The sequence below is a fragment of the Camelus bactrianus genome, chromosome 14 (genome assembly GCF_048773025.1).
Source record: "Camelus bactrianus isolate YW-2024 breed Bactrian camel chromosome 14, ASM4877302v1, whole genome shotgun sequence".
Taxonomy (NCBI): Eukaryota; Metazoa; Chordata; class Mammalia; order Artiodactyla; family Camelidae; genus Camelus; species Camelus bactrianus.
In genome coordinates this window covers 17,991,390-18,014,368 of record NC_133552.1, presented here as the reverse complement: position 1 = coordinate 18,014,368, position 22,979 = coordinate 17,991,390, and the positions used below count along the sequence as shown (strand labels likewise).

The window sequence follows — 22,979 nt, the reverse complement described above, 5'->3', positions numbered from 1 at the left end:
AGGCCTCTCAACTCCGTTTTTATTCTTCTGGAATCTTAATCCTTTTGACTTTAGAATGGGTGAATTCAGAACAGGGCTATTTTACAAACTGTTTCATTAATTTATTACATCATGTTTACATGAGAATGACGGAAGGAATCCTTTTCTGCATGACCACTGCTAGGATTGGGACTCTTCAGGTAGAGGAGTCCTGTTTTCATACCACCTGGGAGAACTTCCTGGGAGACGGGCAGAGAGTGAGGGGAAGTGAACCTGCGTTGCCAAAAGGCCTCCAAGCATCCTGAACAGAGTTCAGGTAATAGCCAGGTAACCTCTATCAGGCTGACTCTCCCAGAGGTGATAGCCATAAACCCTGGGAGGTAGAAAAACTACCTGATGGCACTGAGCATGCACAAAAGCAAGAAGATTCTGGAGGGGAAGCAACACTCAGAAGACGGGACTGGCACTGAGTACGTTTCCTGTTTCTAGGGTTTTCTCCCGAGAACATACAGCTAACCTATGGCAGTGGGAATCCCAGAAGGAGAGGAGGGGAAATGGGACAGGAAAAATGTTTGGAGAATTTATGGTTGACATTTTCCCAAATTTGGTGAAAGACATCTACAGATACAGGATCTGTGAAACAGCAGAATAAATACAAAGTAAACCATGCCTAGGCACATCATAGTCAAACTGCAAAAAAAAAAACCTCCCCAAAATAAACATTTTGAAAGCAGCCAGAGCCAGGTGTCACTTAACACACTTCAGAGTAATAATTCAAAACTTCTGACTTCTCATTAGAAACAACGGAGGCCAGGAAACAGTGGAACAACATCTTCAAAGTGCCGAAAGAGAAAAAAAAAAAGGAAAAAAAACCTCTGTCAACCCAGAATTCTGTATCCAGAGAAATGAATGTTCCAGAATGAAGATGAAGACATTTTCAGATAAAAGGAAACGAAGAGTATCTCTCACCAGCAGACCTGTAGTGCAAGAAATGCTAATGGAAGTTCTCAGGCTGAAAGGAGACAGTGCCAGACGGGAGCTTGGGCCTTCAGAAGGAAACAGACAGCATCCAGAATGGTGACATGTAGGTAGTCAGAAATGTCCTTGACCATCTGCTGCACAGGTAAGGATTCTGATTTGCTCACTGCTGTACGCACGGTGCCTCGTGTAGTGCCTGGCATAGCAATAAAGTGAATATATGTCAACAGAATGGAAGAGCACACATCATCTGTCTGAAAGAATATATTTTTTGAAAATACAACCAAGTGGATGCCTCAAAACTAGGCTGTCAGCACAAGTTTTGTCCCATTCTACATGTTTAAATTGGTTTAGATAAGAGTAAGATTTTGCGAGGATGAAGCACTGAGAAAATGAGAGGTGGACAGTTGGGTAGTCTCATCTGCATTCTACTCCTCTTCTTGGTGCCTAGTGAATTTCCTGCACGTCATCCGAACAGGTCATAAAGGAGATTACATATGGTATCGCTGTGTGCATTAAACTCCAATTTCTAATTAAAAACCATGGGAAGTTACTGCTTCAGAACCAGACGGGCCTAGCCAGCACAAAAGGAAGTAGACGTTGGATAAAATAAGCGTCCTACCTAGATAAAATCAGGGCATGTGACGTCCACATTGGTCAGATTATTTAGTTAATTGCCAGATGTCTATTTCATGTTGTGACAGCCAAAGACAACTGACCCCTCAAAGGCCTCATTTATTTAAACAGTGAGAGGATGGGGTAGAACATCTGTCCAAATTCATGATGAATTGTTATCAACTTGACTTTTCATTTAAAAAGGAAACAGGGGCCTGCTACTCTGGTAGAAACTTACTGCTGAAAACTCTCTGAGAGGTAACTGGTTTGTCACACTTGGAGGTGAATAACCATTGGATGCAAAAGGCCCATGTGTGCTGTGGTCAGCTGAATAATGGCCCATAGATATCCAGGTCCTAATTCCCAGAATTGTGACTTTAACTTTTATGACAAAAGAGATTTTGCAGGTGTGATTATGTTAACGATCTTGAGATGCACAACCACCCTGGACTATCTGGATGGAACCTAAATGTGACCACAAGGGTCCCTGTAAGAAGGAGGCAGAGGGAGATTAGACCACAGAAAAGGAGAAGGCAATGACCGTGGAGGCAGAAATTGGAATGATGTGCTTCGAAGATGGAGGAAGGGGCAACAAGCCAAGAAATAGAGGCCACCACTAAGAGCTGAAGAAGGCAATGAAACAGATTCCCCTCCCACAGCCTCCAGAAGGAACCAGCCCTGCTAATACCTTGATTTCAGCCCCATGAAACTGATTTCACACTTCTGACATCCAGAACTGTGAGAGAGTAAGTTTGCCTTGTTTTACACCACGGAGTTTGAGACAGCTTGTTACAGTGGTGATAGAAAACACACACATGTGCTTTCTGGGAATTCTTGGCTTCTAGGGAGTGGATATCAGAGCATCTGAATGAGAAATGAGCTTCCTAGGTGTGGCATGTGCACACTGGCCACTGCCTTAGCAAAAAACAGAACCTGAGGTTTCTAGCAGAGCAAGCCCCGGGGCAGTGAGGGAAGCGAAGCAAGGAAAGAGGCCGAGACTCGCTCTGAGATATGTCACTGCCCGGCCTGTGCTTTCCAGTGAGCTGTTTCCAGTGTGTCTCTTCCAGAAGAGACATAGCAGGTTGTGCAATGACACATCCGCTCAGAAGGAGGGCTGCAAAGAGGAACTATACCTCCAAGTAGACAGAGAGAGAGAGAGAGAAGAAAATGAGTCTGTCCGGCTCCTTCCTGTTTCTTCTCCACAGCTGATCAGGGTTCACCCTTGTGGGGGGTTCATGCCCTGGAACTTGGAGTAGATTCCATCCAGCCCTCAGAGGCTGGGAAATCACCCCCTAGGCCTCCACCTACGTTGTTTCATTTACGTTCAGAAATGAAGATCAAGTTCACTCTTTGGTTGGGTAAGGATGCAAAGGTGAACAAAAGCTGGAGGCCTCTTGAAGGCCAGGCTCAGAACCCGCACAGTGCACTTCCAGAACTTTCTAACTGGCAGAGTAAGCCACAGGCCCGTCCAGACTCGGCAGATGTGGAAATGGACTCCGTCTCTTGATGGGAGCAGCTGCTAAGGCACCTGGCAAAGCACCTGATACCTAGAGGGAAGGTTGGGAGCAGTTTGGACCAATAATGTACGGCAGGGAGTTAGCAGAAGAGAGGCCTGGAGGGGGCTGGGCAGGAAGAGCACAGAGCAGGTGGACGGGGAGGCACGCAGACCAGCTGCTCGCCCACAAACTGAGCCGATCCCAGTGGCCGGGCCCGGCGCGGAGGACTGTGGGCTGAGCCAGTACCCACATGACCAAAGTCCTTGGGTGCCAAGCTGGGGCATGTGGATTTTGTTTTGCAGGCAGTAGGGAAATACGGAGGAGGGAGCGGGCAGCTTTCTGGTTTGAAAGCCCTTCTGATCGCAACTCCGGCAGGCCCAGAGGCCGGGGGCCAGCAGCACAGGTAGGAGATGAAGGTGGCCGGTTGGAGGGACGTGTGCAGGGGACATGGTGGAGGCATCCAGGAGATATTGAGGAGGGAGATGCACTGCGACGTGTTGAGGGAGAGGATGGAGGTCTGACCTGGTCAGAAAGGAACAGGACTTAGGGGAAGATGGGGTACCAGGGCCAGTAGTTAAGGGAAAGAGGTAATGAGTAGTGTATCTGGACACGCGAAAGAGCCCCACACTGGTCTGGAAAGATGCCCTTCCTTGTTCGGCTTAATACCAGGCTGATCATCAGAATTTCATTATCCTGTATCATCCAGGAAAGGGGATGGGAGTAATTACTGCAGGACAGGAGCCCTGGGAGACCACTATTTTGTGTTCTTGACGCTCTTGAGCACAGTTCAGGGTCCAAGTGGATCTGTGCAGTTCTCACAGGCCTTTGAAGAAGGGTTGGGATGGGGGCTGGAGCAGGGGCCTTTGATGTGGTCACCATTTCCTGCTTTGTAGGCTTGAAAACAAACTCATAGGCATCTGATATATCAAAATTCAGAATATCACTTCATACAAATTCAGTGAAAAATACAGAATAGTTGGGAAACCTGTATTCACTGCCCAGAGCATTCTCTCCCCCAAAGCAAAGCTATATAGGAAGTTAAGTGATCATCAGGGTGCTTGATAAATCCATCTCCTGAGCCTGGGAGTAATAATTCTTATCTTCTTTGGGTTGTTACAATGATTAAACAAAATAATGTATGTCTCACGCGTGGCACATAGACATTGTATATGGCTGGAGCCCAAGAGTCAATTGCTGAAATAAAATTTAAAACTAGTTATAATTTTATCATTAATAACTATGTGAATAGCCACATCCTATTAGGTAACTGAATTCTTGACAGACCTGTTCAGTTCAGAAGTCAGAAAAACTGGACCCTTACGGCAGTGGACTGAATGTTTGTGTCCCCTCAAAATTCACGTTGAAATGCTAACCCCCAATGCGAAGGTGTTAGGAGGTGGGGCCTTTGGGAAGTGACTAGGTCGTGAGGGTGGAGCCCTCATGAATGGGATGAGGTGCCCCTATAAAAGGGACCCTTCAGGCTGTCTTGCCCTCTTTCTGCCATGTGAGGACACGGGGAGAAGATGGCAGTCTGCAACCCTGACTACAGCTTCACTAGCATCCTGATTCCAGACTTCCCACCGCCAGAACTGAGCAAAGTAAATATTTGTTGTTTACAAGCCATCCAGTCCATGGTATTCTGTTAGAGCAGCCCAAACTGATGAAGACAGGTATTCAGGTTAATTCTGAAATGTCTAACAAAGGCCACACTTAAAATTCAGGGCGCTAAGTGCTGTCAACCAAAACTATCCTATAATATACCCTTCGAGGCAACATTTTGCTTGGCGTAATGTTTGTATTCCTGGTATCAAGCCTTTAAAACTGTATGCTCTCATTTTGGTTTTTTTGGTAATTCCCCGGAAATCTTGAAAAATATAGCTTCGTTAGATGAATTTCACGGTAGCTTTTGCATTTTATGTCCTTTGTCAAGGTCACCTCCCAGGGAATAGTGTCTTGTGATTCAGTTTACTGCCGAAGCAGTTATTTGGCTTCAGGACTTTTTCAGTTTGGGAGAATGATTCTCAGCAGGTTTTCTTCAGCCCAACAGAATGTTAGCCTAGGGAATCTTAATTCCACTTAATTGCCCTCCCTGAATCTTGCTGTTTTCTCTTGACTTCTCTGGGTTTTTCTGATGATGAGAAGTTTTAGTAGAGGAAAGAGTTTAACATCAGAGGATAAACTGGTGCCGAGTAAGGATGAGTCTGGAGGACGTTGAAGGAAGGGAAGCCCTTTGGTAAAATTCTAGATTCTCTGTCAAACAACAAGTACCACGGAGCAGCTGTTATGTACAGAATACTATGCTCATTGTTGGTAAAGGGACGCACAAAGTCGTGTTATCAACACAGTATTTGAGAGATACGCTTTCAACTTATGAAAAGTTAAAGAAGACAAGAGAAAGACCAAGATGGGTTAATGGCTGATGCCATTAGTTACTGAATTAATAGTCTCAACAGATCCCCCCTTTTTTTTGAGGGGGGAGGTAATTAGGTTTACTTATTTCTTCATTTTAAGAGAAGGTACCGGGGATTGAACCCAGCACCCTATGCACATCAAGCATGCAGTCTACCATTTGAGCTATACCCTCTCCTGCCCCCAACAGACACTTCTTGATGTCATCCTTTCACAAGGTACTTGGTCCTAGCCACTGGGATACAATGGTGAACAAGCCACCTGGTGAAGCTCCCTGGGGGACTGGCCTTCAATTCTAACTCAGGGGAGGAGCGGGGGAAATGATGATGTGAACAGAGGCATGAAAATCCACGGTCGTGAGGAAATCATTTGCACTTTTTCTTCCAAAGCCGTCAGCTGGGCCTGGATCCCTTCAATAGATGAAACGAGAGGGAATTGTTAGGAGGCTTAATTTTTGATTTAGCAGCTCTGAGCTGTCCCAAAATTAGGTCAGTTGCTTTTATTTTCTGGATGGAAAAGGCCCTGCTGTGCTGGAACCTGGCACGCCGGGCAGGATAAAGTTCTAGGGCAGGCTTGGGGCACGGTTCTGAAAAGCTGGAGGGAAGTGAGAGCTGACTCACCTGTGTTTGAACCCAGTCCCTCTGCAGCTTTGCGGACGCACAGGCCTGGGACCTGCGCCAGCGCCATGTCACACTCCCAAACCCCCTGGGTTCACACTACAGGCATCGATGGTCCTGCTGAGCTGGGGCGGCTCTTCCTGTCTAACAAGGGAAGCAAGAGCCAGGGTTTTCTCGGGCCAGAGACCCCTGCCCTGGCGTCTGGTCTGATTCCTGTCCCTGGGCACAGTAGGACCCTTTGAGGAGGAATTAGAGTGAAGGCAGGGATGCCGTTTGTGTTAATGGAGTCCATCTTAAAGGATGAAGGAAACTGAGAGGTCACCCAGGCTCGCCTCTTTGCTAAAAGATGGTCAAATGCACAAGATCACCCAGCTTGTTAGTGACAGAGCCGACCCTGATCGCTACCACGCTTCCTGCCTTTTGTGGAAACATGACGTGGTCCAGCTCCTGGGCTAACGTGTGCCACCAGCTGTTCTAGGTAACCTCAACTTCCACGTATCCCTGACACTGAAACTTGCCTTTCCTTCCTCAACAAATCATCTTTTTATCCTCCTTTGTTCCTTCACTTCTTTCTCAGAAAAAACGGTGGTATCCTCCACCCCAAAGTTTATCTCATGTGTCCTTTCAGCAACTGATGCATCAGCCTCTCCCTCCCAGCAGCACTGCTCCCTCGCCGGCTGTCTGCCCATGCCTCCGTGTTGGCCTCTCAGGAGGTGCGTCTTTAACCATTGGTCATCTCACCTGCTGCTTGTATAACTTTAATTTTTCTACATTTGTCTCCAGCTCCTACTTATTTCCTGAGCTCTAAAACCATGTAGCAAATTGACTCAGACATTTCCACGTAAAGTCTCTTGGACACCTTAAGCCAGCAAATCTCAAACAGAAACATCACCTTTACCTCTAACCTGCCCCCTCCCCCACAGTCCCCACTCTGAGTGGCACCACCAGACACCTCAGGACACAAGCCGGGAACCCAAGTGTTTGCTTCCACTCCTCCTCCACCTCCGTGGCGGGTGGGCCAGCTTCTGTGTGCTCTGCCCCTTCATCTCTCCTGTTCCCCTTAATTTAGTTCTTCAGCTGGGAAACCTGCATTCATGCTCTATGACTTGAGCAGCTCAATTGTCATCGCCCCCAGGAAGCTTTCCAAAAGCCTGTTCCAACTATTATGTAATTGTTGGGGTTTTTTTTCCTCTTTCATTAGACCATAAATCTTTAAAGGCCAAGGCATTTTTTTTCCTTCATGTACCCAGCATGACATTTTATCAGTGATTGTTCAATGTATGAATGTGTGAGGATATAAACGAACAAAGTGAGGAAATAATACTTTTTTCCCGTAGCTGCAGGAAGGATTCATGGTCAAACGTGGGTGTTTCCATTTATACCTGCCACTCGCCAGAGGTTTTATCACTTTTTTTTCCCCTAGGCATATTTTCTGTCGTTCTATTTCATTCTCTGCTTTACTAACTACAAAGGGAAATAAGACTCAAGGCTCAGGATACACCCTAGTGGCTGGAAAGTCAATTCTAGTTTCCTGGACCAGAGAATTAAGGGAATATCAATACTCAAAGGAAGGTGAATTTGCAAACCGCGGGTAGATGGAAGTAGTGATCAGAAATCCCACTGTTCCACAACAGAGTCTCCACGTCCCTCCCGTGGCTGGCTGTGGAAGCACCACTGTTAGACATTATACCTCCCTCCTGTTCTCGCGGGAGAGTTGGCAGTTATGGCTCATTTCAAGGTATAGCGTTCATTGTTTGTGGGTGAGAGCAGATCATAAAACACGAACGTGGAGACTTCCATCCTGGCCAGTCTTGAGGCTACTCCCATGGCACTTTCACAGAAATGGAGACCAGAAAACAGTTGTCAGCCTAATTCTGTAAATTTCCAGATTGGCATCACTGATTAGAATTTACCTAACACTTACTAATTACTCACATCATGCTGTGAGTCATATAGTCACAACTGGGAAAGCCACCTGGCCATCCCACCAACTTTTTTTTTTAATAGCATAAATGGGAAGAGGACAGTGAACATCACACACACACCAGTTTGTCAGGTCATCCTTGGTGTTTCTTTTTCTGTGAATTCTGATGAAAGGAAACAAATCTGGGGAAAGGGTCATTCTGTTTGTTTATGTAGGACCTTTTCAAAATTTGGGAAAGAGAAGCCAAGTCAAAGAGTGGAGGGCATTCTCCTGAATGGATCAATATGCCCCAGCCAAGGTCTAGTTCTTTTTAGGTAAGTAGGTGAAAGGGTGATGGTGGCAATGTGGATCCTTGTAGCTCTGGCTGTAGAATTTGCCCCATGCTGCTGCAAAGTCCAAATTAAGGACAGGGGTTCCTGGTCATATATTTAGAGACAACTATCAGTTCAAAACTCTTCTTTGGTGTTAGTAGAACCAGTCTGGCATTCATCCACTGTAAGAGGAATGCGTGTACTTGTGACTCAAACCATCAACTAAGAACTGGCCTTGACCTGTGGGGAAGGACGGTGGTGATGAGAGAAACCCAACATGACCTTGTTGTCAGTTTCAACAGAATCATGGGGTCGAGAGGTGGCTGCTGCTTGTTCTGCCTTCTGCAGAGAAATTTGTTAAACCAGCATTTGCCAAGTGTCTGCTCGATTTAGAGCTTGGGTCGTGTGGACTGGCTAAGTATGTGCTCTTCAGCTCATAAATATATTGGAAAGACGTTAACTATGTGTGTGGCTATGTATTTCTCTATGAACCATCCCCTAATGATTTTATGGAGGGCTGCATCAACTCTGTGATAGTTCTCTTTCACAGAAGTGATGATAAAGTGTGCTTAACTACGTTGATATTTTGGTCTTCATGTTCTTACTGCATGAAACCACGTATAGCAGCCGACGTGAGCAGTGTCTGTGGAAGAGGCACATTCAGGTATAAATTATTCCCTTTCAGTTGCCTCTGTAGAGCCTGGGCACTGACCTGTGCGGAGGCAGGGTCCTCTTCATGTGTCTCTGTAACAAAACCCAAAATGATGCTTAAAACTGGAGATTGTATGAGAAGTTGTTGGAACAACTGGATCCACCTGTGGAGTGAATAATGTGTGATATTTTAAAGTATACTTAGGGAAATTGTAAATCTATAAGACATAGCTTGTTATTAGTTTTATGTACACAGTGTAATCAGCTAGGAAAACTGCAAGTAACAGTATCTGGTTAAAGTGATATTTTTCTCAAAGAACAAGAAGTCTGGAGGTAGGAAGCTGCAGCATTGGTTTAGCTGCCCAACGATGCAAATAAGGACCCTGACTCTTTGTCTTTTGGTCCTGCCCCTCTTAATGTGTAGTCTTTTGTTACCATGCTTGTCACTTTGTGATCATAAGATGGCTGCCATGGCTCCGGGTACCATGTCTGTATTCCAGGGCAGGAGGATGGAGAAAGGCAGTGCCTGTGGCCATTGCTCCTGGCCTGGCCGTTTTACACAGAAGTAAAAGCTTCCTCAGACACCCTCTCTTCCCCACAAGAGCACCACCTTTGTCTCATTGGCCAGAACTTGTCACTTGGCCATGGTTAGCTACAGAGGGACTAGGAAAGAAGGATTACATTTTCCAGCTTCTGTAGTGGAGGCTGGTAAAGCAGAGGCTGGTTAGGAAGAAGCTGTCAGGCTGAGGAGGACAGTCCTGGATGCAGTGGTTGCCTCGTTTGTCAAACTGGCCTTTTTTTTTCTTTTCTTTTTTTTTTTTTGATTGCTGCTGTTTTACTATTTATGATGAGTTATCTGCCTTTCTATCTTCATTTCCTCAAAATTAAAGCCCTAAAAGTTTTCTGCTTTGACTATCCAGAGTGTCAGAAATCTAGAATTGATAAATAAAACAGCAACCAAAAAGACTTACATTTTCATTGCTCTGGTGGTATGTATTTCTGTACTTTTTCCATTACAAAATTGAGGTGAAATCTACATAAGATAGACTTAACCATTTAAAAAGTGTCTTTAAGTGGCATTTAATATGTTTACAATGTTGTACAACCATCACCTCTGTCCAGACCTAAAGATATGTTTTTGAACAAGTGATCACAAATGCTGGGGATGGTCTGGTCACCTGTGTTGAAAAGACTGTCAACACTGCCTGCTGGACTCACCCCAGGAGCTGTGGATTTATGAACCTAAACTTCATTATTGAACTTTATTTTTATATTTTTTAAAATTCGTATTTATTTATTTTATCTTTTTTGGCGGGGGTAGTTAGGTTTATTCATCTATTTATTTCATGAAGGTAATGGGGCTTGAACCCAGGACCTTATGCATGCTAGGCACATACTATACCACTGAGCTACACCCTCCCCACTTCATTATTGACTTTACATAAGAGAAAGATATCTTTCTGACTCACTGTTACTGGACAACTATCACTATTCTCAGAAACCTCCTGCTCTCCCCCTCTCAAACGTCCCTCAGCTGCAAAAGTTGCGGTGAGAAGCTGTCTGTACGCTGAGGATCTGTTGTTTGACCTCTCTACAGTGGCTTAGGTAGCAGTTCAGTTCACACAAAAACAAACAAATGATGATCAAACTGAGTCAGGTACAAGGCCATGAGTGGACTTGGTGTGACATGGGAATAGAATCTCTCCTTTGAGTCACCCACTGGGAGAGGAATTTCCAGGTTAAGTCCTTAGGTCATGTGAATCATCAGAAGGCCTGGTCACTATTTAACCTTTTTTTTTTAATTGAAGTATGGTCAGTTTACAGTGTTGTGTCAATTTCTGGTGTACGGCAGAATGTTTCGGTCAGACATATATATACATATTATTCAACCTTATCAACAACTTTTATTTGCAGAGCCCTTTCCCCTCCTTGGCACTGTCACAGAACCAGCCTCACAACAGTCCCACAAAGGAGGCCGAGCAGGTGTTTCCATCTTACAGAAAGGAGCTTGTCTTCTGGGAACACTGCCCACAGTCAGGCAGTGGCTGCCTCCCTTGTAACCACTCACCTCCTGTAACTGTGGAGACAGAAAAGGAGGGCCACGAGGCCCCTCACATTACAGAATATCTCAGAGAGTTTGATTTGAATTGCCTTTTTTTTTTTTTTTTTTGGATGGGGGGAGATAATTAGGTTTACTTATTTATTTATTTTTTGGAGGAGATACTGGGGGTTGAACCCGGGACCATGTGCATGCTAAGCATGTGCTCTGCTACTTGAGCTATACCCTTCCCTGATTTGACTTTTATAAACGGTATTCTACAAATGGTGGGTTTTCCATTTAGTGGGTTCTGAACAGTATGAACAAACAATGAAAGAAAATAGAATAATAATAAATGCACATCAGAGTGCACTGCAGTCATTGTAAGTATTCTTGCCTGAAATGTTTGCTTCAGTTGTGTGTGTGTGTGTGTGTGTGTGTGTGTGTGTGTGTGTGTTTACTGGGTCATGGTGTAAATGTTTTTCTTAATGTGAGTTACAGTTTAACAGGTTTGAAAGCTGTGGGCAGAAAAGGCTGTGGGCCTTGGGCACTGCTGGGATCTGAACATTGCCAGCCTCAGGCCTCGCCTGCTGCCCTGACTATCCAGATATCACCGGGCTGGTAATGCCATGCATGTGTTCAGAGTCCTGTGCTCTTTATCACAGGCAAAAACTGAGTGTGACCAGCTGCCCCGAAGGCAAGTTCCAAGAATCAAGAATAGGACTCTCACAGGTTGTACAACTTATCAACTTTCCAGTGGCAAAAACAGTGCCAGTCCTGGCTTTGCTACCCCCACTTATTTTGTGAACATATTTGAACATCCTAGGGCATTTCCACAGCCTCGGGCCAGGACACTGACCTGCCCCCTACCCCTGAGAAGCAGGCTGCAGAGAGCTCTGGCCAAAATCACCCCGCGGAGGCCACCTGTTAACTTCCTTTTGTACCTGTGCTTCTCCGCACCAGACATCCCATATCACTTATAGTTCCCCAGATTCTCTTTTTGTGGAAAAAAACATTTATTTCATCTGTTGCAATTTGCCCCTTTATTTTGCTTCTGATAAACTTAAGTCTGATCGTTTTCTTAGGCAGTGTCTATCTACAGGAAGGCACCCAGAAAATTAGAGGGTAAAATATTTAGCCTAGTGATTGACTTTTCCAATTAAAGCCCAGATTGACTTTTGTTTTTTCCTGGCATGTTGAATTGGCTAGTTTTCATAGTGTTCCCTAGACAGAACTTGCTGTGATAGGAAGTGCATAGCCATTTGGTTTCTGTCCCTATTGCATTTTTGAAGCTGTATCACTCAATAAAAATTAATTGAAAAAACTGATTATAAACCTCGGGACAAGGCTACTAAGAAATATAAAAGGTTTAATTTTAGACTCTTCACTATTTAGCAACAGTAGTTTAACTTAAATGTAGTGGGTCTTTTGTACGTAATATGAAAGACATTTGGAATACTGACAATCACAATGATGGTAATGATAATAATGTGATGTTTATTATACTCAGGGCGCTGTATTCATGATTTCATTTATTTCCTTTAATTCTTACAAAAACCCTCTGAAGAAAGTATGACCATAATTTTACTTTCAAGGAAACAGAATTATAAAGAAGATAAATAACTTTGAAAGTTCTCCCTGGTAGGATGCCAGATTCTCAAGCTGAACCTTCACGGAGGGAAAGGATTTAGTGCCACGTGTGGAGCCCTATCAGTCATTTTCATGGAGGGATGGATACGTCTTCCTTCCCTCTCCTGCTTGACTGTTGGGCCTGTCAACTCACCAGGTGCAAATAACTAGGGGGATGTCAGGGGAGGACTCAACACATTCCTGAATGGGAGAAGTGAAGGTCAGTTCCCAGGAGCAGACCCCAGGATGCCCAAGCATGGACCTGTCTGAGACCCAGGCCTGCAGGGGGAGAACAGAGGGCTTGTTGTGCAGGGAGATTAGATCCAGATCCAGTTAACACAGCGGGGAGACGGGCTGGTCAGGGAGTCGGTGAGTGTGGATTGGTATCCTGTTGCTGCTATAACAAATTACCAAAAACTTGGTGCCATAAAACAATAAACACGTATTATCTTTTGTTCCAGAAGTTAGAAGTCTGAAATGGGACTTATTAGACAAAAATCAAGGTGTTGGCAGGGCTGTATTCCTTCTGGTGACTCCAGGGGAGAATGAGTTTCTTTAACTTTTCCGGCTTCAAAAACCTGTCCACACTCCTGGGTTTATGATTCTTTTCCATCTTCAAAGCCAACAAGGGCAGGTTGAGTTCTCACATCAAATCCCTCCAACCTAAGTCCACAGTCTTATTGTATCTCTGACTTTTCTGACTCCCTCTTCCACTTATAAGGACGCATGTGACTCCTTTGGACCCACTCATTATCTTAGATAATCTATGATAACCTCCCCACCTAAAACTCAGCTGACCAGCAACTTTCATTCCATCTGTAATCATAATTCTCCTTTGCCATGTAACCTAACGTAGTCACAGATTACAGGGATTGGGACATAATGCTTTGGGGCCGTGATTCTGACTATCGCAGTGGCCTCTTCGATGAAGCAACATTTGACCTGAGAAAACCAGTAAATGTCAGATTGTGAGGGAGCACAACAGGTAGCATCCCAAGCGGAGGTTACAATCTGTGCAGATGAAGAAGAGCTTAGCACGTCCGAGGAGCCCACACCATGCTGGCTCCCAAGGCCAGGGTAAGAATTTGAGAGCTTATGCTAAGTACAGTGGAAAGCTTTTAAAGGCTTTCAGGCATCAGGAAGACTTGATCCAGATCACTCCGCTCTGTGGAGATGGATGAAGGAGGCAAGAGGGATATGAGAGACCAGTTATTATCATATACCTGCCCTCCTGGAAATACGTTCCACCAGAGTTGGACAGAGATTCACCAAAATCCATTTCCTTTCCCTAGATATACAGTTACAGCACATTTCCCAGCATCCTGGTATTTTAGTGGAGCTCTGGGACTAGTTCTTGCTGACGGATTGTGACCAGAGGCAGTAAAGAGCAGGTGGGCCTTCTCTTCGCTATGTCTCTGCCTTTTCTACAGAGGTCTTGGACATCATGTATGAAGATGGCCGCATTATGAGAAGAAAGGGTCCTGGGTTCCTGAATGACACTGTGGAGCAGAGCCCCAGTATTATTACGACTGGTGTATGTGAGAGGAAGCAAAACACTTCACTCTGTTAAAGCGTTGAGATTTTGGAATCATCTTTTGCAGTAGTTTGCTAATCCTGGCTAATATACAACCAGACAGACAGACAAATTAATTAATTAAACAAAATAATTTGGGGCTCTAACAAGGGCTATGAAGGAAATGAATGGATAAGGTGGTGGGGGATAATTAGGGTTGCTCCCTCAGAAAGGATGGTCTGGTGAAGTGGCATTTGATTTGAGGACTGACAGACGAGCAGCAACAGCTCAGAGAAGGGAGGGAAGAGATTTCTGGACAAAGAAATTAATAAATATGACAACCCTGAGTGGGGAAACACTGACCATGTTGGTAGGAGGGGAAAAGTGGCCACTGTGGCTAGAGCCAGACGCATGGTCAGAAAGTCCCACTGGGGGAAGATTCATAAAAAGATTCCAGCCTTGGTGCTTCTCCTACAGGTGTCAAAGTTCTGGAAGGATTTCTCTTCTGGACAATGTACTCAGAGGAAACACTGCTTTCCCCTGCTTTCTTCCTAGCTTTTGCCACTGGATGGAGCATAAATAAGGTTGGCAAGGGTGGAATCAGGGAGGCCAGTTAATGCAAAAGTCTAGACAAGAGATTCTGGTGACTTGGACTAGGTTGGTGGCTGTGCTGATAGAGAGAAGTGACCAGATTTGAGATGCATTTTATTTTTTTGTGGGTAGGGGGAGGTAATTAGGTTTATTTATTTTTTAGAGGAGGTACTGGGGATTGAACCCAGGGCCTTGTGCATACTAAGCATGCGTTCTATAACTTGAGTTGTACCCTCCTCCCCGAGATGCATTTTAAAGACAGAGATGGTAGGACTTACAAAGTGGATATCGAAGGTGAGAGAAAAATCAAGGATGATGCCTGAGCTTTTGACTTGATCTTGAGTCGATGAGGCTGACCTTTACTAAGATGCAGTAGACTGAGTGGAGCGAATTGCCCTCCCCAGTGTGGGTGGCCTTCACCGAGGCAGCTGAAGATGTGAATAGAACAAAAAGGCTGAGTAAGAGGGAACTCCTCCTGCCTGACTGCAGTGCTGTCTTTTCCTGCCTTTGTACTCAAACTGAAACATCACCACTTCTTGGGTCAAACGCTTGCTAATTGCAGATCTTGGGAACTTCTCAGCCTTCACAACTGTGTGAACCAATTCCTTATAACGCATTTCTTTAGCTATCTATGTATCTGTATCTCCCTATCTCTCTATTCTGTTGGTTCTGTTCTCTGGAGAACACTAACTAATACAGATTTGGTAGGTCTGAGATGGCTACTAACATCTAAGAGAAGGTGTCACATAGGTAGCTGAATATGTGAGTCTGGAGTAGCAGACTGAGCAGGACTAGAGATATAGAGATATTGCAATCATCAGGGGATATTTAGAGCCACTGGCCTAAGTGAGACCACTAGGGAAAGGGTCGGGTTTGAGAACAGAAGAGACTCAAGATAGAGCCCTGAAGATTTCTAATACTTAGAGATCAGGTAGAGAGGAGGAGCCACTTACGGAGCCTGAGAAGGGCTGGCCACCAATGAGGACAGATGAACACTAGCAGTATATTGCCTTCTTTCATTAAATTTTTTTTTAATTTTTAAAATCAAAGTTATACACTTTAATGATTTTAAAAGGCAAATTGTTCCACAGGGCTGACCATGAAAAATAACAGTGATCTGCCCCATCCTTCCCCATTACTGATCCCTCATTCTCGGAAGCAAATACTTTCAACTCTTTCAGCTGTTTCTTCTGGCATTTACCTCCTTAACTTCTAAATAGCTGACTTGTCTGTCATTGCTAGCTTTTTCTCCTTTGACATCTATAGGCTTCCTTCTACTGAAGACAAAGACTCTTGTAATTCTTTTTTTCAATCGAAGTATAGTCAGTCTACAACGTTGTGTCAATTTCTAGTGTATGGATAGACAAAGATTTACTCTTTACATCACCCACACTCACCTTGCACGTACTCACACATATGTACTCACACAGACACACAGACCTCTTCGCTATGCTCTAATTACAATGACATCACAATTTTTGGTTAAATCAGTGTACAGTGTATTAATTACTCTGAGTTTGTAAATATTAGTCATAGCTGAGCCATGTAGTATACGATGATGATGTTTTCTTTTTTATATGACCTCTGGTTTTCCCTGGAGTTAACAATTATCTTCATTTAAGTTTTTTGGCTTACTTTTCTGGGTGCCTATTTCTAACGTATCCCCAAACTCTCAATTAGAAGTTAAAGCCTTCTATCACTACTTTCGCAAACATCAGGTGATTGTCAGTTTCCATTTTTTCTCTGCCATATGTTTCCAGGATCCTTTTGTACTCTTGCTCCAATGTTGGCTGGATGCTGTTATCCTGAGATTTATTCTCATTTTCATCTCGGGAAGTCCTTTCCCCATTCTCCTGCATAGGAGTTCTTATTTTCTGGACCCCATGTCTTCCTTTTTAAAAAGTTCATTCTGTAGTTTTGAGGAAACATCATCTATTAGCTTTCCTGAGGACACTTACATGAGAGGCCAATTCTTTGAGACCTTGCATGTCTGTAACTTTTAAAAAATTTTGGCTTGTTATGGTATGATAGTTTGGCAATAATTTTCCCTCAGATTTAAGGCATTGCTTCATTGTTTTCTAGATTCCAATATTGCCATTGAGAAGTTTGAAGTTATTATTATTCTCAGTCCTTTAAATGTGACCTGCTTCTCCACCTCTCTTTCTCCACTTAAATCAGGCTCTAAAAGTTAAAACAGGACAAAAACAAATTGGGTTTGTTGGGGGAAAATGATCAGGGAAGAAGGTAGAGAAACTAAATTCCAAATGAAAGGCTTACACTTGAGGTCCCTGCTACATATCAGACACAACTGCTCCTTGAAAAGGGGACACGCAACTGGAGTGTAGCTCCGAAGACCTGGGTCTCAGTCTCACATCACTTCAAGATAATCTCATCAACGTCCTGATTTTTTTTCATTATCCAATTACTCAGCTGACCTGAGCTAGTAAATCTGTTGTTAGTTGGGTACATTATTATTCGATTATATAACCCCGAGAAGGTTTAGAATTAAATATAGCAGTGGTGAACTAAATCAAACCCACAGTATTAATATTTTTAGTACTAACCTTAAAGTGTAAGACAATCTGCATGTGTCTGTTATTTATGTGCAGTGCTTATAATAAAAATAGAAACTATACTCCTTAGATACAAGATAGAAGGATAAAGAATTTCACTGGCTCATTCCCAGCATACCAGCTGGGAACACTGCCTATGCAGGTATTCTTGTTAGGAGTAGCTAGGGCTCTTAACTGCTCCTCTTTGTCATGGGAAGGGGAAGGAGACCAGATGTCTCAGAAGTGACCTCCTCTTCCTCCTCTTCCTCCTCATCCTCCCTGCAATCACCGATGGCTATCCTAAAAGTGGCCTGATTCAGGATTTTCATTCTACATGGCATCAAGCATTCAGAAAAACCCAAGAGACTCCTTCCTGACAAGATGTAGGACCATATTACAATGTACCAAAATTGTTCCTGTACTTTATGTAGTTGCACACACATTTATTAAATTCTAGCTGACTGGAAAGCATTTGTTCTTCATGATGACTACACAATGCAAATGCAGCTGCCAAGATGATGAAAACCAAGATGTGGGGGAGGAATGGTTCTTGCAGTGGCAAACACAGTGTGCTGCTAATAATGGGCCTTAATGGAAATAAGGCTATGAGTCCAGCTACTTGAGATGGCCAGACTTGAAAATTTAGGGCTGGGATGCAGATGAACAGGTGAGGAGGATGCAGAACTGGATTCCTGTGACTGGAAGTTCTAAGGACCACATGGGGAGGGGCTTCTGTTCTGGGCTAAGGACTTACCCTTGATCCTGAAGACACTGGGAGGCCAAGGAAGAACTTGAAGCTTATGAGTGACGTAGCCAGATGAATTTGGAAGCTATTTCTATAGCACTTAGGTTTTACAGAGTGTGTTTTTGCACACATCACCTATTTAACAGTCTATAAGATAGGTATTGTTTGCATTTTGCAACTGAGGACTTAGAGAAATTAATTAATCAAGGTTAGAGGGTTGTGGTCAGGTTTAATTAATTAATTAAGGTCATACAGTTGTGGCCAAGATTGAATAGAACCTAGGTCTTCATTTCCTTATTACCATCTGGATATTTTCACTGTAGTCAGATTAAAAAACACACAGAAAGGGTTGGTATAGAGCAAAGAAGAGATGAAAAATTAGTTGTGTTTAGCAGGAACTGGCACTGAGTAGTTAGTAGATTTGTTTCTAGGCTTACCATTTCTTTTTTGTTTTTCCTGTTGTTTCTAAACTGGTTATGATGATGTAACCATGATACTGTTCCCTAGAGCAGTGATTTCCAGTGCGTGGATTAAGACCCTTGGGAGAACCCAAGGTTATTCGTTGGGTCCTCAAGTTCAGTGTGTATTTTCTTTGTTTCTTCTATTTTAAAAAAAAGTTCTTTGTTTGTTTTTTGGGGGTAATTAGGTTTATTTATTTATTTATTTTTATTTTAACGGAGGTACCGGGGATTGAACCCAGGACCTTGTGCACACTAAGCATGTGCTGTACCACTGAGCTATAGCCCCCTCCCCCCACCAGCGTGCATTTTTTTGATGGATGCTGAAAGTACTACCATCCATTTTATAGGGACTCCAAAATTTTTAAAAATTTAGCTTACATTACAAAGGGATCTTCATACTTGAAAGGGATCTTCACGCAAAATATAAATTCTTAAATATTATGTGTGTATTACCAAGGATTATGTGTATATTAGCAGAGGCTGTGGGGCATAGGGAAACAGTGGAGTTTGAGAGTCTACAAATCTGTAGGAAACAGCAAAGTACCTTGTACATGTCACACAGTCATGCGTCTGGAAAGGACTTGGTGTGATGACAGTCGAGGGTAGAAAGAGCTTTGTTCTTATTTCCCTGCCCTAAAACAGAAAAGCATTCCGATGACTTTCCCCACAGGCTGGGGATTATATTTGTCTTTATGGCTGGATTCATGTGATACCTCAAACCAGTCCAAACTGTATCAACATCAAAACGGTGAGCAGATAAAACTCCAGGGTCTCCCCAAGAGCTCAAGTTGGAGAGTAGAAATGGGCTTGTTTAAGCCCAGCCTGGGGCCTGAGCTATAGAAACAAGAAAAAGGAATGAGGGAGAGAGAGATGATTCTGGGCCCTGGCTCTGGCAAAGACCAGTTACCACCTGGAAGCTCAATTTCTTCATTTATGAAATGGAAATAACACTTTTTGGCTTGAAGGAACCATTGAATATAAAAATTCCTGGAGGAGCACTTTGCATCAACAGATGCAGGTTTTATACACATACATTTGCTTTCTGACCCAGCAAGCCCACGTCTGTGAACTTACTCTGAAGCTATATCTCCTCCAATAAAAGCAATATACACAAAAGTTTATTCATTATCTGCTTTTTGTCATAGCCAAAGTCTGCAAACCAACTGTAGGCCACATGTATTAGTTTTTTTCTTTTTAATTTTTATTCCATTTTTAAATTTTTTTCATTGTGTTAATATTGTGATTACATTGTTCTTTATTACATATTGGTTTTTTTTGTTTTGTTTTTTGGGGTGGGGGAAAGGTAATTAGGTTTACTTATTTATTTTTTAATGGAAGTACTGGAGATTGAACCCGGGGCCTCATGCATGCTAAGCACACACTCTATCACTGAGCTATGCCCTCCCCTCGTGTATTAGTTTCTTATTGCTGCATAATATAAAATCACACATTTGCTTAAAGGGAGACTCGCTGATTAGCTCACAGCTCTGCTGATCATAAGTGTGGCCTGGTGTGGCTGGGTTCTCTGCTCAGGGTTTCGCAAGGCTGAAATCAAGGCGTTGGCGTGGCTTAGTTTTCATGTGCAGAACTAAGGAGGATGAACTTGCTTCGGAGTCATCCTCATCACCGGCAGGATTGTTTCCTGTGGTGGCCACACTGAGAATGCTGTTCCTCACTGGGGGTCAGCTGGGGGTCACTCCCAGCTCCGAGAGGCACCTGTATTCCTTGCCATGTGAAGCCTCCATCTTCAAAGCCACAGCATCACATCCTTCTTGTGGTTTGAAGCTCTGACTTTCCTTCTGTGACCAGCTAGAGAAAATTCTTCCTTTTAAAAGGCTCATGGGACTGGGTCAAGTCCATCGAATAATCTCCCTATCATAGGGTCAAATGATTTGAGACTTTAATATACATGCACAATCCTTTCACAATCTACCTAGATCCGTTTTTGATTGAATGACTAGGAGAAGGTGTGTGCCCATCAGGGGTCAAGAGTCTTAGGGGCCACCTCCAAATTCTGCCTGTCGCCCTACAGGAAGTTTCCTGTTAAATAACATGGGTCCATCCACATGAGGGAGAACCATGCTGGAGTGATAAAAGATGAGGAAGGCCTCAGGGGACTGCTCTTGTTACTGGACCAAACGTGGGTCCACTAGCCCCAGGGCAGTAAAGCCAATCTACCAACACCAGGTTGTGGGGAAGGAAAGTGCAACGTTGTCTGCAGAGCGCCAAGCAAGGAGACCAGGGCGGCTAGTGATCAAGCCATCCGAACTGAACTCCCGGATGGGTTTCAGGAAAGCATTTTTAAAGGCCAGGTGAGGGTGGTGGGCTGCAGGGGATGTGCTCAGCGCAGCTCCTGCACTATTCTCTGATTGGTTGATGGTGAGGCAATGGGGCGGAGTCACAGAGCTTAACATTATCAATCCTTAGGCTCCTGCAGGGCCTGGGGGCTGTGTGCTTCCGATCATGAAGCAGTTAACTCTTCTATTTAGTGGGGGTTTTAGCATCCACAAAACAACTCAGTAATTTGCATCAGATATGGTTTATTTAGGTGCTTCAGAGAGTAGCTGAAGCAGGGGATATGGGGGAAGAGTCTGTCCCGGAGGACCCAAAGAGCCCTGCTCAGTTAGTCTCTGGAATAATTTCCAGGATACATTATCTATTGCTAAGTGAAAAAAGCAAAGAAGAATAAAATGTGCTACCTTTTATGTAAGAAAGAAAAGTAAGAAAAAATATATACGTTATGGTGCGCAGCCTCTGAGTTGGTCCCCAGTGATCATTGCCTCTTGTGTAATTCTTTCCCCTTGAGTGTGGGCTGGACTTACTGACTCACTTCTAGCAAGTAGAATATAGCAGAGGTAGTGTCACTATTAAATTAGGTTACAAAAGGACCGGGGCTTCCATCCTGGAATCTCTCTCTCTCTTTTTTCCTTTCTGCCCCATTGTGAGTAGTTTTATGGCGAGACCATGATGCAAGAACTCATATTTCCAGTGGTTGAATTGTGTCTCCCAAAAAAGACACACTGAAGTTTTAATCCACCTGGTATCTGTGAAGTGGCCTTATTTGGAAATAGGGTCTTTGCAGGTATAGTCAAGTTAAGATGAGGTCATTCTGTATTAGGGTGGGCCCAAATACAGTGACTGGTGTCCTGAGCAGAAGGAAATTTGGGCACAGTCACACACGTGCAGGATGTGAAGGCAGAGGCAGAAAGTGAAGTTATGCAGTTACAAGCCCAGGAACACCGAGGATAGCTGGCAGCGGCTAGAAGCCTTCAGAGAGACAAGAAAGGATTCTTCCCCAGAGACTTCGGAAAACGTGGCCCCGCTGATACCTTGATTTTGGACTTCCAGCATTCAAACGTGTGAGAGACTAAACCCAAGGAACTAATACACTGACTGATGGCCAGCATCGACCTGAGGTCAGCCAACCTCCACATAAGGGAGCTTGAAAGAGGATCTTCTGAGGCCAACCAACAGCCAGGTTGTGTGAGCTTGGAGGCAGATCCTCCCCTCCACCCGACTCCCCGTGGGGCCTTGAGAGGATTATAGCCCCAAATGCGACCCTGACTGCATTCTTGTAAAACACCTGGAGCCAGAGGTACCTAAGACCCTCCAGGATTTCTACCCACAGAAACCGGGAGGTAATAAATGTTTGCTGTTTTAAGCTGCAAAGCATAATTATACAGCAATACTAAAACAAACAAACAAACAAACAAACAAACAAACAAACAAACAAACAAATATTCTTCATTTGGGTGGGGGGCAGAGAATAGAAACAAGGACAATGCTTAGCGATAGGAGGTGAAAGGGAACAGAGTGCAGCGAGTAGGAAGAGAGTGCTACTCCCCTGAACATAACATTTGTAAGATTTGACTTGGAACCATGTGAATGCTTTATTCATTCAAAAACTAAAATGAAATAAGAGAGATGAAAAAGGCAAACTAAGTTATGCAAATAAAAATAACAAACCTAACAAGATAGTGAGTTGACAGCATAACCGTATTGCAAAGCAAATTAATTCAAGCAACTTTTGGTTACAGTCCTCTAACGGCACGTCATTGAGAAGGGATGTGTTTATAAAGATAGTAAGAACTGCAAAGAAATCTTGAACTTAGGTTTGCTTTGGTGTTAGTACTGAAGTCTCAACTCTTTTGTGTATATTGTAGGATTGAACAAATGAGTGAATATATTGATGCTGAGGGGAACCAGGGTTTTCCTGCACCTTTACCACCATGTTTACTAGTTTTGACAGCATATTTTACATGTTTTTGTTAGGAACCAGGGTTTTCACTGTGGTTTTCTGTGAAGAAAGATATAAATATGGAAAGAAGAAGGCTAGAATGAACTTCACATTGTTGAATTTTTAATTGGAGGTATCAGTATGAACTCATGATTTAAAACTATATCTGGGTAAAGAGTACGCTGTTTACTGTTTTATATCTATATGTATATGAATCTATAAACACTTTGCCC

The 22,979-nt window shown here is 43.7% G+C and overlaps 1 protein-coding gene across 1 annotated transcript in view; it reads left to right on the top strand.

The window, feature by feature from the left end:
* Window positions 1-3,330: 3,330 nt before the first annotated feature.
* Window positions 3,331-22,979, top strand: part of SLC25A30 (solute carrier family 25 member 30) — a 40,412-nt gene continuing 20,763 nt past the window's right edge. Inside the window, exon 1 of the mRNA XM_045514026.2 lies at window positions 3,331-3,471. The gene's annotated coding sequence lies outside the window, so the exon portion shown is untranslated. The remainder of the gene's footprint in view (window positions 3,472-22,979) is intronic.